This window comes from Macaca nemestrina, chromosome 3 (assembly GCF_043159975.1).
Source record: "Macaca nemestrina isolate mMacNem1 chromosome 3, mMacNem.hap1, whole genome shotgun sequence".
Taxonomy (NCBI): Eukaryota; Metazoa; Chordata; class Mammalia; order Primates; family Cercopithecidae; genus Macaca; species Macaca nemestrina.
In genome coordinates this window covers 162,647,468-162,661,425 of record NC_092127.1, presented here as the reverse complement: position 1 = coordinate 162,661,425, position 13,958 = coordinate 162,647,468, and positions in this window count along the sequence as shown.

The following is a 13,958-nucleotide window of genomic DNA, read 5'->3' as shown; positions in this document are numbered from 1 at the left end:
AGGTCTCTGCAATACCCTGGAGACATTGTCCGCATTGTCTTGGTGATAGACTTCTCATTTTTTAAGCAAATTTCTGCAGTCAGCTTGAATTTTTTCACAGAAAATGGGATTTTTTTTTTTTTTGCAGTGTTAGGCCATAAATTTTCTAAACTTTTATGTTTTGCTTCACTTATAAAACTAAATGCCTTTAACAGCACCCTAGTCACTTCTTGAATGCTTTGCTGCTTAGAAATTTCCTCCACCAGATGCCCTAAATCATCTCTCAAGTTCAAAGTTGCATAAATCTCTAGGGCATGGGCAATAGGCTGCTAGCCTCTTTGCTAAAATATAACAAGAGTCACCTTTGCTCTAGTCACCAAAAACTTCCTCATCTCCATCTCAGACCACCTCAGCCTGAATTTCATTTTCCATATTATCAGCATTTTGGTCAAAGCCATTCAACAAGTCTCTTAGGAGTTCCAAGCTTTCTTGATTTTTGCTCTTGTCTTCAGATCCCTCCAAACTGTTCTAACCACTGCCTGTTACCCAGTTCCAAGGTTGAGTCCACATTTTTGGGTATCTTTTCAGCAGCACCCCACTCTCCTGGTACCAATTAGTCCATTTTCACGCTGTTGATAAAGACGTATATGAAAGTGGGAAATTTATAAAAGAAAGAGGTTTAATTGACTCACAGTTCCACATGGCAGGGGAGGCCTCACAATCATGGCAGAAGGTGAAAGGCATATCTCTCATGGCAGCAGACAGGAGAAGAAAGCTTGTGCAGAGAAACTCCTGTTTTAAAACCATTAGATCTCATGAGACTTATTTGCTATCAGGAGAACAGCACAGGAAAACTGTGCCACCATGATTCAATCACCTTTCACTGGGTCCCTCCCATAACACGTGGGAATTCCAGATCACATTTGGGTGGGAACCCAGCCAAACCATATCACACTTTCAATTGAGTTGTAGAGCAAGCAAGTTACCACTCATTAATCAATCATCACGTATCCTTGATCAAAATAATGTGCCATAATTGAAAATTCACCAGCATGATGAATAAATATAAAAGTAGGCATGAAAAATTTCTTTCTTTGGAGTATCACAAAAGGATCAAAGGAATAACACTTATTCTGAATCTTAAATGGAAATTCATGTTTTACATGACCACGTTAAAAACAAAAGCATGTCAGAGTTTAGAGAGAATAGCATGTACAACAGAATGGTAGGGAGACATGGGCTAAGATCACATTATTCAAACAATTGGTTCAGGAAGAAACAGTGAATATCTTTAATCAGATCCCTTTTCGTAGAAGATAACCTATTGGAGAGCATTAAAAAAGAGCCTGTAAATAAAAATGAGTTGTTAAAAACACAGTTAAAAGCATGTTACAATGACTTGCTGGAGAATTGAACCAACAGAGAAAGTGTTGTAAAGTATGGAGGAGGGCTGAGGTTGATCATTTAATGTTCATCAAGGTTTTAAGAACAAAGGAGATGGCTTATTTGCAGATAACAACACCATCACTCAAAAAAGCAAATGAAAATAATATTAGTAAAGAAAACTATGAGCTTGTAAGGAAGAAGTATACATTAAAATTCTTCTTCTGAGTGCTGTGCTTCATGCCTGTAATCCCAGCACTTTGGGAGGCCAAGGTGTTTGGTTTTCTTAACCCTAGGACTTCAAAATAAGTCTGGGCAACACTGCGAAACCCCGTCTCTACAAAAATTACAAAACTTAGCTGGGTGTGGTGGTGTGCACCTGTTTTCCCAGCTACTCTGGGGGCTGAGGTGAGAGGATTGCTTGAGCCTGATAGTTCGAGGCTATAGTGAGCCATGATCGCACCACTGCACTCCAGCCTGGGTGACAGAGCGAGACCCTGTCTCAGAAACAGAATAAAATGCAAATAATAAAAAGATAACTAAAACAAATAAAATTTTTATTTGTTCTAGGTATTTCCAATATTAATCCATTCATTCATTTAAAAAGGGTCTATCTAGCATTTATAATATGCTAGGCACTCCTTTTTGTTTTTTAATAAAACGGACAAAATGAGATATAATTTAGTGGATGGGTGGATATCAAAAAATATATATAAATGGCTGTAACTTGAAGCACTTTCTATGATGACAAATAATAGGGTGCTGAACATCTCTGGGAAGGGAGAAATTGAAAATACAGAAATAGGCCTTGGAAGAGATTTCTGAACTAGGCATACAGATTAGATTATCAATATGTAGCTGACTGAAAGTGAAAAACAATAAAAGAAACAGTGAAAAATTAGAAAGAGTCTTTTAGCTTATCATAAATCAAATTATGAACTGGTTACATTTTATACTCCAACAATACTGTAAAGAGATTCAGGCTACATTTATAGGTTTGAGAAGGTATTATGTCATAGTAGGGTTTATGGAAGTGGAGCTATTCAAAGAGAAAAATGAGTATCCCCAAACTAGCAACTAAATAAACATCACAAACAGCATAAAATATTGTGCTTCCTTTTTTCTGATTAATTCTATGTGGCATAAACCTAATTAAAACTTAAATGATTTTCTTAACATATAGTATAACTGTAAATGCCAACAATTTACTAGCATGTTTTTAACAGACTGCATATTCTAGAAAGTAAATTTTTCATGTTTAAAATAAAATATTTAGTGAGCAGCTTATTATTTACTAATGAGTAAAGATAATCACAGAATAATGTACTACTTTTATCTTTATTATTTTTGATAACATTAAACTCAATATCAGAGAAAAATAATATTGTGAAATGATTCTTTAAATAGTGCACTAAATAAAAAAAGTTAATCCAGATGAATTGAAATTGAATCTGAAATTCTAAATAGTGCAATTATAATAGCACTTTAAATAAATGTTCAAGAAATTGTTCATGGTGCTAGTGTAACAATTAGTTTATTCAGATGGCTGAACGTGCTTGTTTCTGGGGTACCTGAGACGTTTTGATACAGGCATGCAATGTGAAATAAGCACATCATGAACATTGGAGTATCTATTCCCTGAAGCATTTATGCATTGAGTTCCAAACCATTCAATTACACTCTTTAAGTTATTTTAAAATGTAGTTATGATTGCCTAAAGTAGTTCTGAGCACTATAAATTAAGATGGCATGTGTTCCATAAAATGCATTATCCGTGGAGAAATAGTAATTAGCATGTTTCTGAATATTACCATTACCAAATAAAAAATAATAGCATTTTTATTTAGAGATTTTGTTTGGCAAACATTCAAAGTTGCTAAGAAATTAATTTCGAATACATGCATTTTCTTCAAAATGTATGGTAGTGTGGAAAAATCATTACCCAATTACTACTAATTAGTCAATGTTTTGGACTTCTAGACTTATAATACCTCACCAAGAAGTAAATTAAAAGTCTGAAAGAAAGAACTTTCATTATATTAATCCAGGGGATGTAAGACACATGAATGACTCAAGGGAAGAATTTTGTTAGAAGAGATCATTGGTGCCCCTTGACTAATAATACCTTGCATACATTGACATCAAGTGGGATTAAGAGGTGGGTTAGAATGTGGATTAAATGAATTCTTAAAACTTTTCAAAAGATACTTGAATTAAGATCAATTTGTTAGGCCACATTTTAATTTTGTTTCCTTTTATTTATTTATTTTTTTCTGGAGGTGGGGGAAAATGGTTGTTTTCAATAATGTGGTAGGCCTCAAGCAAAATATGTTGGTATTTGAACTCTAGCCAGTATCCCATAGTGAACAGTTACTCTTCCCACATTTTAAAAGTGTTATGAATGAGCGGGGAAGGAACATGGAGTGCCCCTCCCATTAAAATACTAATCTAAAATAATATGCTGATCTCCTTCTTCCTCCTCAGTCTAGGGTAAACAGCCAATTGTGGCTCTATTGTCTTGGGTCTTGTCTAAAGATGTCATATTCTTAGGTTTATGTTCTTTTTTTGTGAAAAATATGTTTTAATTGCTGAAAGATGATTATACAGTGATAGCATTTTCTTATTCACTTCAATGACCTCTTACCAAGCTATTTGTGATTGCCTTAACATGATGCTAACAGCTACACAGCTATACTTATTTTCTATTTTATTCTATATCCTATAGTAAGGGCATAGCAGATCTCCTGATTTTCTCTAGTTCATGTTTTGTATCCTATATTAATGCTACTATGTATGTATGTATGTATGTATGTATGTATGTATCTATCTATCTATCTATCTATCTATCTATCTATCTATCTATCTATCATCTATCCATACATGATGTGCTCATCTTGAAATAGTAAGAAAGGGTAGTTTAGTTCACCCTTCCACGTAGGTTTACGTATCCAGAGATTATAGGAAGTGTTTCTCCATGACTTACTTCTCTCTGTCCATTACCCTACCAGTCCTCAAACTGTTTTCCCCAGAAAGCATTGGTTAGATTATATCACGACCAATCTTATTAGCCCTTTTGGTTAATGAGTACCCGAAATGCAAAGTGAGGTGGCTTTTGGGATGCACCTGTCTTCTTGCTCCCCATACTCCCATTACCGCATTCCTCCCTGCCATTAGTAGAAGCTATCCACAGTTGGCCCCTTTTCCTTATTTAGCAATTAAAGGAAACTGAATAAAAAGATGTGCATAATTAACTACAATACGTTTCTACATTTCTTGTCATTCCTAATACGTATACAGTGTATGTACTTTTACCACCATAAGTGAGAGTTAAGCTATGAGGATGCAAAGGCATAAGAATGATACAATGGACTTTGCAAACTTTCTGGAATTGGGGGAAAGGGTGGGAGCAGGGATGAGGGATAAAAGACTATAAATTGGGTATGGTGTATACTGCTCAGGTGATGGGTCCAACAAAATCTCACAAATCACCACTGAAGAACTTATTCATGTAACCAAACACTATCTGTTTTCCATAAATCTATGGGAAAAAAAATAAATAAAAAGAAGGTTCCAAATGTTAGTAACTTCAGGCTAATAAAACATGAGGAGAAGCATTGTATCGCAGTTTAAGCCTTAAAAGGGGTCTAGCACACACATTTATCTCATTCATACCTTTCTCCTTATTTCTGCCTGAAATTTGAAATTAGACCATCACATTTTCATAGCAGCTTGCATCGTATACGAGATTAGTGTGGTGGAAAGGCCCAGTCCTTGGGGCCATCTCCCGGCAACTCTGCAAGGACATCAGAACTCCAGAGCTCTCCACAGTCTGGTGACCTTGTTATCACAGCACCACAGCCTCTGTGCAACGTTGCTTCCTCCTCTTCCCACTAAAGCACAGATTCCAAGAGTAATTCCTAATAAATTTATTGCACAGTAATCTTCAGCTTCAAGTTGATGTCAAGAAAGCCTGACTGTCAAGAGTGTAACTTTCAGTGTAATTTCACCCTCAGGTTCAAGAAAAGGGACCAGAGTCACAAGGGACTTCCTGCAGTAGAAATTTCATAGCAGCCCTGGAAGAATAAAATACATATTGTTTATTTCTTTGTTATGATAACACTCTGTTACTCAGAGGCAATCTGAGTAATAACAATGAATAATCATTCAAGAGATTGTTTTAAAATACAGATACAAGAGCTAACATTTCTAATTTACATAACACCATGTTTGAGTATATAAATTTTTAAATAAAAATTATCCTTTTTTATATCATCTCTTTCTACATCATTGTACATTGAATGTTTGTTAGAATATTGATTGTAATATTTATCACGTCTAATTTTATGATAAATTTGAATAGAAATATATCTAGACTCATACGCATCATTTAGTTATAAACATGAAGTAAATATACTTATGAATGTTTAATTATTAATATAATTAGAAAAGATGAAATAACTTGGATTTTAAACTAGAAGTGAAATGTAAAGATTCTGAGCTGTAGTTTCAAACAACTTAACTTTAAATATGGCTCTGCCATTTATGAACTGAGTGACCCCTGGTATGCCCCTAAAAGTAAAACCTTTCATTTATTTGCCTCTAAAATGAGTAAAATAGTAAATTCTTATTAAAAAATGTTTACAGCCACACATACATTCATATATATGTATGAATATATGCACTCAGATACATGGATACATTCTCACATGTGTTTATGCTTGTATATTCATCAGAGTCTTGTGAATGTACAGCCTATCGAATAATTCAAGAAGAGGCCTGGAGGAATGTGTAAGCATTCACAGTTTTGTTTTTTCCTTTAAGTGAGGTTCTATATAAAAGTAGTACTCACTAAGGTTCATATCCATGTGTGCAGGAATTAATCTCTCACCGTTTAACTACAGCAGTGCTAGACGTATACCATCTTAGGGAGAAATGAGAAGATGATCATTCGCTACACTCTGAACTTATTGATTTAGATGAGGAAGTCTGTAAAAAGACTAGAAAATATGAGAGGGATGTTAACACTGTATTATATACTATTAGATGCTGTTTCATTTTTTAACACATAATCACTAATAAATTTTGTTATTCTGAAGTCTGCTTTGATTAAAATTAATATACCTAGCCTACCTTTCTTTGGATTATGATACTGGAGTAACTGGAGTGTGGTTTTTTTTTTTTTTTTGGATTGGTGTAAAGATATATATACACACGCACATATATACGTGCATATATATACACACACATATACGTATATATATACATACATATGTGTGTGTATGTGTGTGTATATATATCATATATATATACGTATATGTGTGTGTATATATATAATTTCTTTACTTTTAACCTGAATATTTCTATATAAAGTGGTTTTCTTACAGACAACGCATAGTTTAATTTTTAAGAGGAAATCTCTAAAAATCTGTGTTTTAATTGCTGAATATAAAAATTCACATCTATATTATTACAAATAGAGTCAAATTAATGTCTACCATATTTTTAAAAGTTTCTACTTATTGTATTTTTCTTTCTTTAATTCTTCCTCTTTTCTTTGTCTTCTCCAGTGTTAACTGAGCATTTTATAAGATTTTATTTCTTCCCTTAGTATATAAATTGTGCTTTTAAAAATATGTTTTAATGATTCTCCTGGAGTTGCAATACACATTTTTCAACTCTAAAATAACCTTCAATATTTCACAGATATTGAAGTTACCTTATAAAAGTGTATTTCCAAATATTCCCTTCCATCACATATACTATTACTGTCATTCACTTCACTCATGTGTATGCTTACAGTCATCCAGTATTTGTTGCTATTATTATTAATTTACATAAGCAGTTGTAGTTTAGATCAACCAAGAATTAAAAAAAAATAGATTTCATTTTATTCTCCTTTATTTCTTCCCTGATTCTTTCTCTTTCTTTATTTACATCTGGTTCTCTTGCCTACAAAATTTTCCTCATCCCTGAAGAATATTTTTCTCTTTCAACATTTCTTGCAGAGAAGAATCTGCTGGCAAATAATTTCCTCAGTTTTTGTTTGTCCTTGATAGTCTTTATTTCTTCATCACTTTATAAATACATATCACTAGATGGAGAATTCCAGGTTAGTATTTTTTTTCTTTATTTTAAATAATTCATTCCATTCTCTGATTGCTTGCATTGTTTCAGACAAGAAGTCCACTGTTATTTTTATCCTTCATTCTTCTGTAAATTAAGGCATTTTTTTCCCTCTGATTTTCTGCAGAATTTTCTTTTTATCTTTGGTCTTCTATAATTGACTATGAGATCTTTAGGTGTGAATTTTTTCATTACTTATCTTGATTAGTGTTCTTTCATCCTGGAGTTATAGTATCAAATGCCATTAATTTTTAAAAAATTGAAATTTTAATTGCTTAGACATTTGCTTTTTGTAGCATACCTAAAAATGTATGACTTGTATGTCACTGTCATTATTCTCAATGAAGCTACTTTCCAATGACTTTAAGGAGTGAAAATTAAATCTAGTCCACTTAAATGTATATATTTTTTACCAGTTAATTTAAAAGACACTGCTTTATATTAGTCTTTTATAAAAATACTACAAAGGTCAAAGGGTTTCTATGTGTTTATTCTGTAAATAAATTATCTGGGAAGATATGGAAAATCTCAGCACTTTATGGTTGGTTTTGTTGTGATTCCTTAAACTACTCTAAAAATAAAGTTTATTAAAGAGAAATAAAATATCTGATTTCTAGAATAGCTAGATATTTAAAATGCTTATGCCAGCATACTATTTGAAAAACTCCAAAATATATTTATAAGGTCATATATGTATGCAAATTGCATTGGTAAACTGCTACACATTCCCGAAGATAAATAATTCCAGCCTATAGAAATGTATACATTACATTTACACAAGTCTTAAGTTTCTTATGTAATTGTGTGTGTGCATTTTTTTAATTGGAAAGATATACTTTTAATTTCTTCAGTATATTAATTAACTTTAAAAACAAGTTATATTGTATTTAAACTTATTATTCTACATTTTTTTTTATACTTTAAGTTCTGGCATATTTGTGCAGAACGTGCAGGTTTCTTACATAGGTATACATACGCCATGGTGGATTACTGCACCCATCATCCCGTCATCCACATTAGGTACATCTCTTAATGCTGTCCCTCCTCTAGCCCCCCAACCCCCAAAAGGCCCTAATGTGTAATGTTCCCCTCCCTGTGTCCATGTGTTCTCATTGTTCAACTCCCACTTACGGGTGAGAACATGTGGTGTTTGGATTTCTGTTCTTGTGTTAGTTTGCTGAGAATAATGGTTTCCAGCTTAATCCATGTCCCTGCAAAGGACATGAACTCATATTTTTGTTATGACTGCATAGTATTCCATAGTGTATAAGCGCCACATTTTCTTTATCCAGTCTATCATTGATGGGCATTTGGGTTGGTTCCAAGTCTTTGCTGTTGGGAACAAGGCCACAATAAACACATGCGTGCATGTGTTTTTATAGTAGAATGATTTATAACCTTTGGGTACATAGCCAGTAATAGGATTGCTGGATCAAATGGTATTTCTAATTATAGATCCTTGAGGAATAGCTGCACTGTCTTCCACAATGGTTGAACTGATTCACACTCCCACCAACAGTGTAAAAGCATTCCTGTTTCTGCACATCCTCTCCGGTAACTGTTGTTTCCTTTTTAATGATTATCATTCTAACTGGTGTGAGATGGTATCTCATTGTGGATTTGGTTTGCATTTCTCTAATGACTACTGATGATGAGCATTTTTTTCATACGCCTGTTGGCTGCATAAATGTATTATTTTGAGAAGTGTCTGTTCATACTGTTTGCCCACTTTTTGATGGGGTAGATTTTGTTGCCATTGCTTTTGGTGCTTTAGTCATGAAGTCTTTGCCCATGCCTATGTCCTGAATGTATTTCCTAGGGTTTCCTTTAGGGTTTTTATGGTTTTAGGTCTTACATTTGAGTCTTTAACCCATCTCGAGTTAATTTTTGTGTAAGTTGTCAGGAATGGATCCCGTCTCAGCTTTCTGCATATGGCTAGCCAGTTTTTCCAACACCATTTGTTAAATAGAGAATCCTTTTCCCATTGCTTATTTTTGTCAGATTTGTCAAAGAGTAGATTGTTGTAGATGTGTGGTGTTTTCTGAGGCCTCTGTTCTGTTCCATTGGTCTCTGTATCTGTTTTGGTACCAGTAGCATGCTGTTTTTACTGTAGCCTTGTGGTATAGCTTGAAGTCAAGTAGCGTGATGCCTCCAGCTTTGTTCTTTTTGCTTAGGATTGTCTTGGCACGCAGGCTCTTTTTAGGTTCCGTATGAAATTTAAAGTAGTTTTTTTTCTGCCCATGCATGAAAGTACAGGAGAGTCTTAAATGCAAATAAGCAAAATAACCTACTTCAATACTTCATTCAATGCCGTTTCTAATAGTGTTTATTACCTACCATTATTCTATTAGATTAAATAAATTAAAATATGTGTATAAAGCCTTGCATCTCCATAAACTTGGTAAGAAATAAACACTACTTTGCAGTTTGGAATGCAGAATGTGTCCTACCTGAACAAAACAAAATAATAAATTTTGTTGAATTCTGCTTTCAAACATGTGCTTTGCAAGTCTGTTGAGCTAAAATTCGTTACTTAATTATTACATACATGTACAAAAGGAATATAGTCTTTTTTCCCTCTCAATCTTTGTTACACAAGCTTCCAAGATGCTCTGTGTGACAGTATTTCAGTTGTAGTTAAATGCACAAGTTAAATGTGCATTGATAACATATAGGTGAACATAGGATCATATTCAGACTGTACCATGCTTCTAGCTTATGAGGACAGTGTGGCATGTGAATATTTGCCTTCTATAAACTCCTAGGTTTATAATTTTAGGGTTGCTTTCCTATGGTGTCACTACTGTAAAACCAGGGTGATATCTGGTTATCACTGCATCACATAAGAAGACAATAGATCAGAGTTTAGAGTATCAATGTTTTGATGCAAGTAATAATACCTCTGATCTCTGCTCCACAGACTTCAGATAAAATGAATAAATATAGATATTAAATACTTCTTATATTACTAATTACAGTGGCTTTTGAAGCAATGCTATGATGTTAATATGAGTGTGGACGCTTTTTTTTTTTCTCCAGTTGAAATCTACCCACCTCACAGCATCTGCTACCATACCACAGATAAAGACATGTAAGCTGCCTGCTGGCGTTGGCTTGCTCTTTATTTCATAGACTGACTCTGACCATAGCAAGAGACTGAAAAAGAGCTCTTACATATATATATATACACACACACATATATACACACATATATATAGAGAGAGAATCTTTCATATATATATAGTAAAAATATATATATAGTATCTTTTAAAATGTATTCCCTAGTTCTGATAACTAGACATGTTGACTGACTACATTCTATAAATGACCAATTTCTAAGTAGTCTTAGAATCCAATATAATGTAATGATGCCTAATTTTTTCTTAAGAAAATTTTTTGAATTTTGATATTTGCTTCAGTAACAAATTAAACAGGATGTATTTGTATCTCTCTCTCTCTCTCTCTGCTGTCTCTCTCTCTCTGTCTCTCTCTTTCTCTTTCTCCCATCTTCATTTCTCTCTTTCTTTCTTAACTGTTCTACTATGCAAAGCCTTTATTTCAGCCCAGGTTTCTTCATTGTTAGAGTGATAAGTTGTCCTGGATAATAATACAAGAACAACAGATAGAAACACTACTATTCTATCCGTGAGACACAAAGGAAAAGCTTTCTAGAATCCCGTCATAATAATTTCTGTAGAAAGAAGAGTATTTGAAATTTATTCTCATTAGGATCCCCAGGTTTTGAGATTTTTTTTTTTCCTTGCTCTGCCACCCAGGCTGTGGTGCAGTGGCACAATCACGACTTACTGCAACCTCTACCTCCCAGGCTCAAGTGATCCTCTCACCTCAGCCTCTGGAGTAGCTGGGAGTACAGGTGTGCAGCACTATGCCAGTCTAATTTATTTTTATTTTTTGTATTTTTAGGTAAAGACGAGGTTGATATTCATCATCTCAGAAATTCAGGCATTTTTTAAAAATTAGAATTTTCAGAAATCTTACTTTCAATATTATAAGGAGGGATATTGAGATTATTTTTCCTAGACATTTTTATTTAATGTTCAATGGTATCACTTGCTTCTTGAAAACATTCAGAAAACATTACAAGTTGTTATTAGAGTTATTTTCATGTACCTTCAGTTATTAGTTTTGTTAGTATTAACAATATCATTTCACTTTTAACTTATTTTATAATTTTTTAAGTATCTTTCAATTTTTATGGAGAATTTTTGTTCTTTTCAAAAACATTTATCTATTTTGCATAATTCAAATCTAAGATGTTTACGATCTCTCAACATCATTTATATGTTTTGAAGAAATAACTGCATAGGTTTAAATGATTATATATGTTAAATATTAAATATTTGTAACAGTAGCTTTCTTAAAATTTTCTTGAATTTTTCTAAATTTCCTCTTGATTAATGATGTTTTGTTCTATGTATTTAACTGTTTACTTTTATTCACAGACAACACATTCCTCTTGAGTTTATAATATGAAAAACTACACAATAGTTGATAGAGTATCTTGTGCCAGTCTACTCCATAGGCCTGAATCAAGCATTTGAATGGCGGGAATTATTCTTCTGTTATCCCCAAGTCTATCAGCTCAGGGACTCCTTAAGTTATGTAATGATTTTTCATTAGATGTTATGCCTCTCTCCTGTTATTATGTGAGATAGAAATGTTTGAGGTTGAAAAAAACTAAACAAAAATTAAAACCTATACACTAAGAAAATAATAAAGATTTAATTATATACTTATTGAGAAAGTTAAATGAAGAATTATTTCAGAGATATGTATGTATTACTACATATGAGTAAGTTAATCTGAAAATGTCATTCAAAATGTATTGCATGTATGTCATCCATATTAATCTAAAATTTTATATAAATTGTTTTTTCATGTTTTTAATAATCTTATTGAAATATACATGTACAATGTGAAATGATTACCAAAATTAAGCTAGTTAGCACATCCATCATTTCACATAAATATCTATTTTACATGAGAACACTTAAGATCTACTCTTTTAGAGCAGTGCAGTAGTGTGTATAGAGTGCAGTATTATTAATTATAGTCACCATACTCTATATTAGATCTCTAGGACAGTAGATCTTTAGAACTCTAGAACATAATTGTACTCTTTGACTACTATTATCTCTTGAAACTAGCATTGCAATTGGCTTAGTCATTGCTTAATTTGAGTGTTAAATCTAATTTTTAGTCAAATAAAAATATATTGCCTAAATAGAATGGGTTCAGTGTAATAGTAGTGATTATTATTAGAAATATGCTGAGAATGGACAAATTTTGTAACTGGTTATGATCCACTTTTCTTATTCAACATTCCTGTATGTTTTGCACTAGTATTGGCTAAAGATGCAATAGCTAAAGAATTTTGAATAACCTCTTTAGATAAAGCTCTGTGCTTTTATCTTTAATAATATATATTCATAATATCTCACACTATTCTACTCTTGCAAAGTTTAGAATTCCACATTTTTAGCATGTGTTTTTCTTATATTCTTATCATTATTTTGTTCTCTGATTTCCTTTTCTATTGGTAATTGATTTTCCATATGTCATTTTTAGGGAGATGAACATTTTCTCAAATATAAACACTATCTTAGATTTCTTGTTTGTTGAATTATATTTCATTGATTTATTATTTAAAATTGTGTGTTTGCCTTTATTTGTGCCTTTGCACCTGATCTTTACACAATTTTGTAATGAGCATTACTATAGCACTTCGTTTCTCAAGGAAACTTGTAGGAATAAAAGTTATTCAAATGTTTTTATGCTTGGTAATAAATACAAGAGGTAGGACTCATCAGGAAAACTGGGTTTCTGCCAGTTCTAATTGCCGTCCTATGCTGCGATACAATTAGGTCACCTAAACTTACCAAATTTGGTTTCTAATCTGTAAAATTGAGACACTTGGATACAGTTTCCTTCAGTCCCTTTTTTGAGCTGAACTGTGATATGTAACTTTACAATTCTTATACAATATATGATTTTTATTTTTTGATCATATTACTAATGATTATTAATTTGTTAATTCTGATAGCATTTATATTAAATTTGTATTACATCTACTAGTGTTTTATGTTTCATGAACCTTATAAGCAGTTTACTTCATTTAATTTAATCGCCAACACACAATGAAAGTGATATCATTTTAAAATCATATTACATATATAAAACTAAACCTTATTAAACAGCATGAGGCAAGACATAAACCAACAGAAATACAGACAATGTTTCAGGGAAAAAAAATCTAACAATGAAAAAAATCAATATTTGCAAAATATGTAAATGTACTATGTTTTCAATTAGAACTCATAATTTAACTGAAAATATTTATATGAGGATTAAATTAATTAAAATTATATAACGTTTCATAAAGAAGACCTGCCCTACTGGTGGGAACCTTCTATAAAACTATTTTAGTCAATAAGTTATAATAATTTCATAGT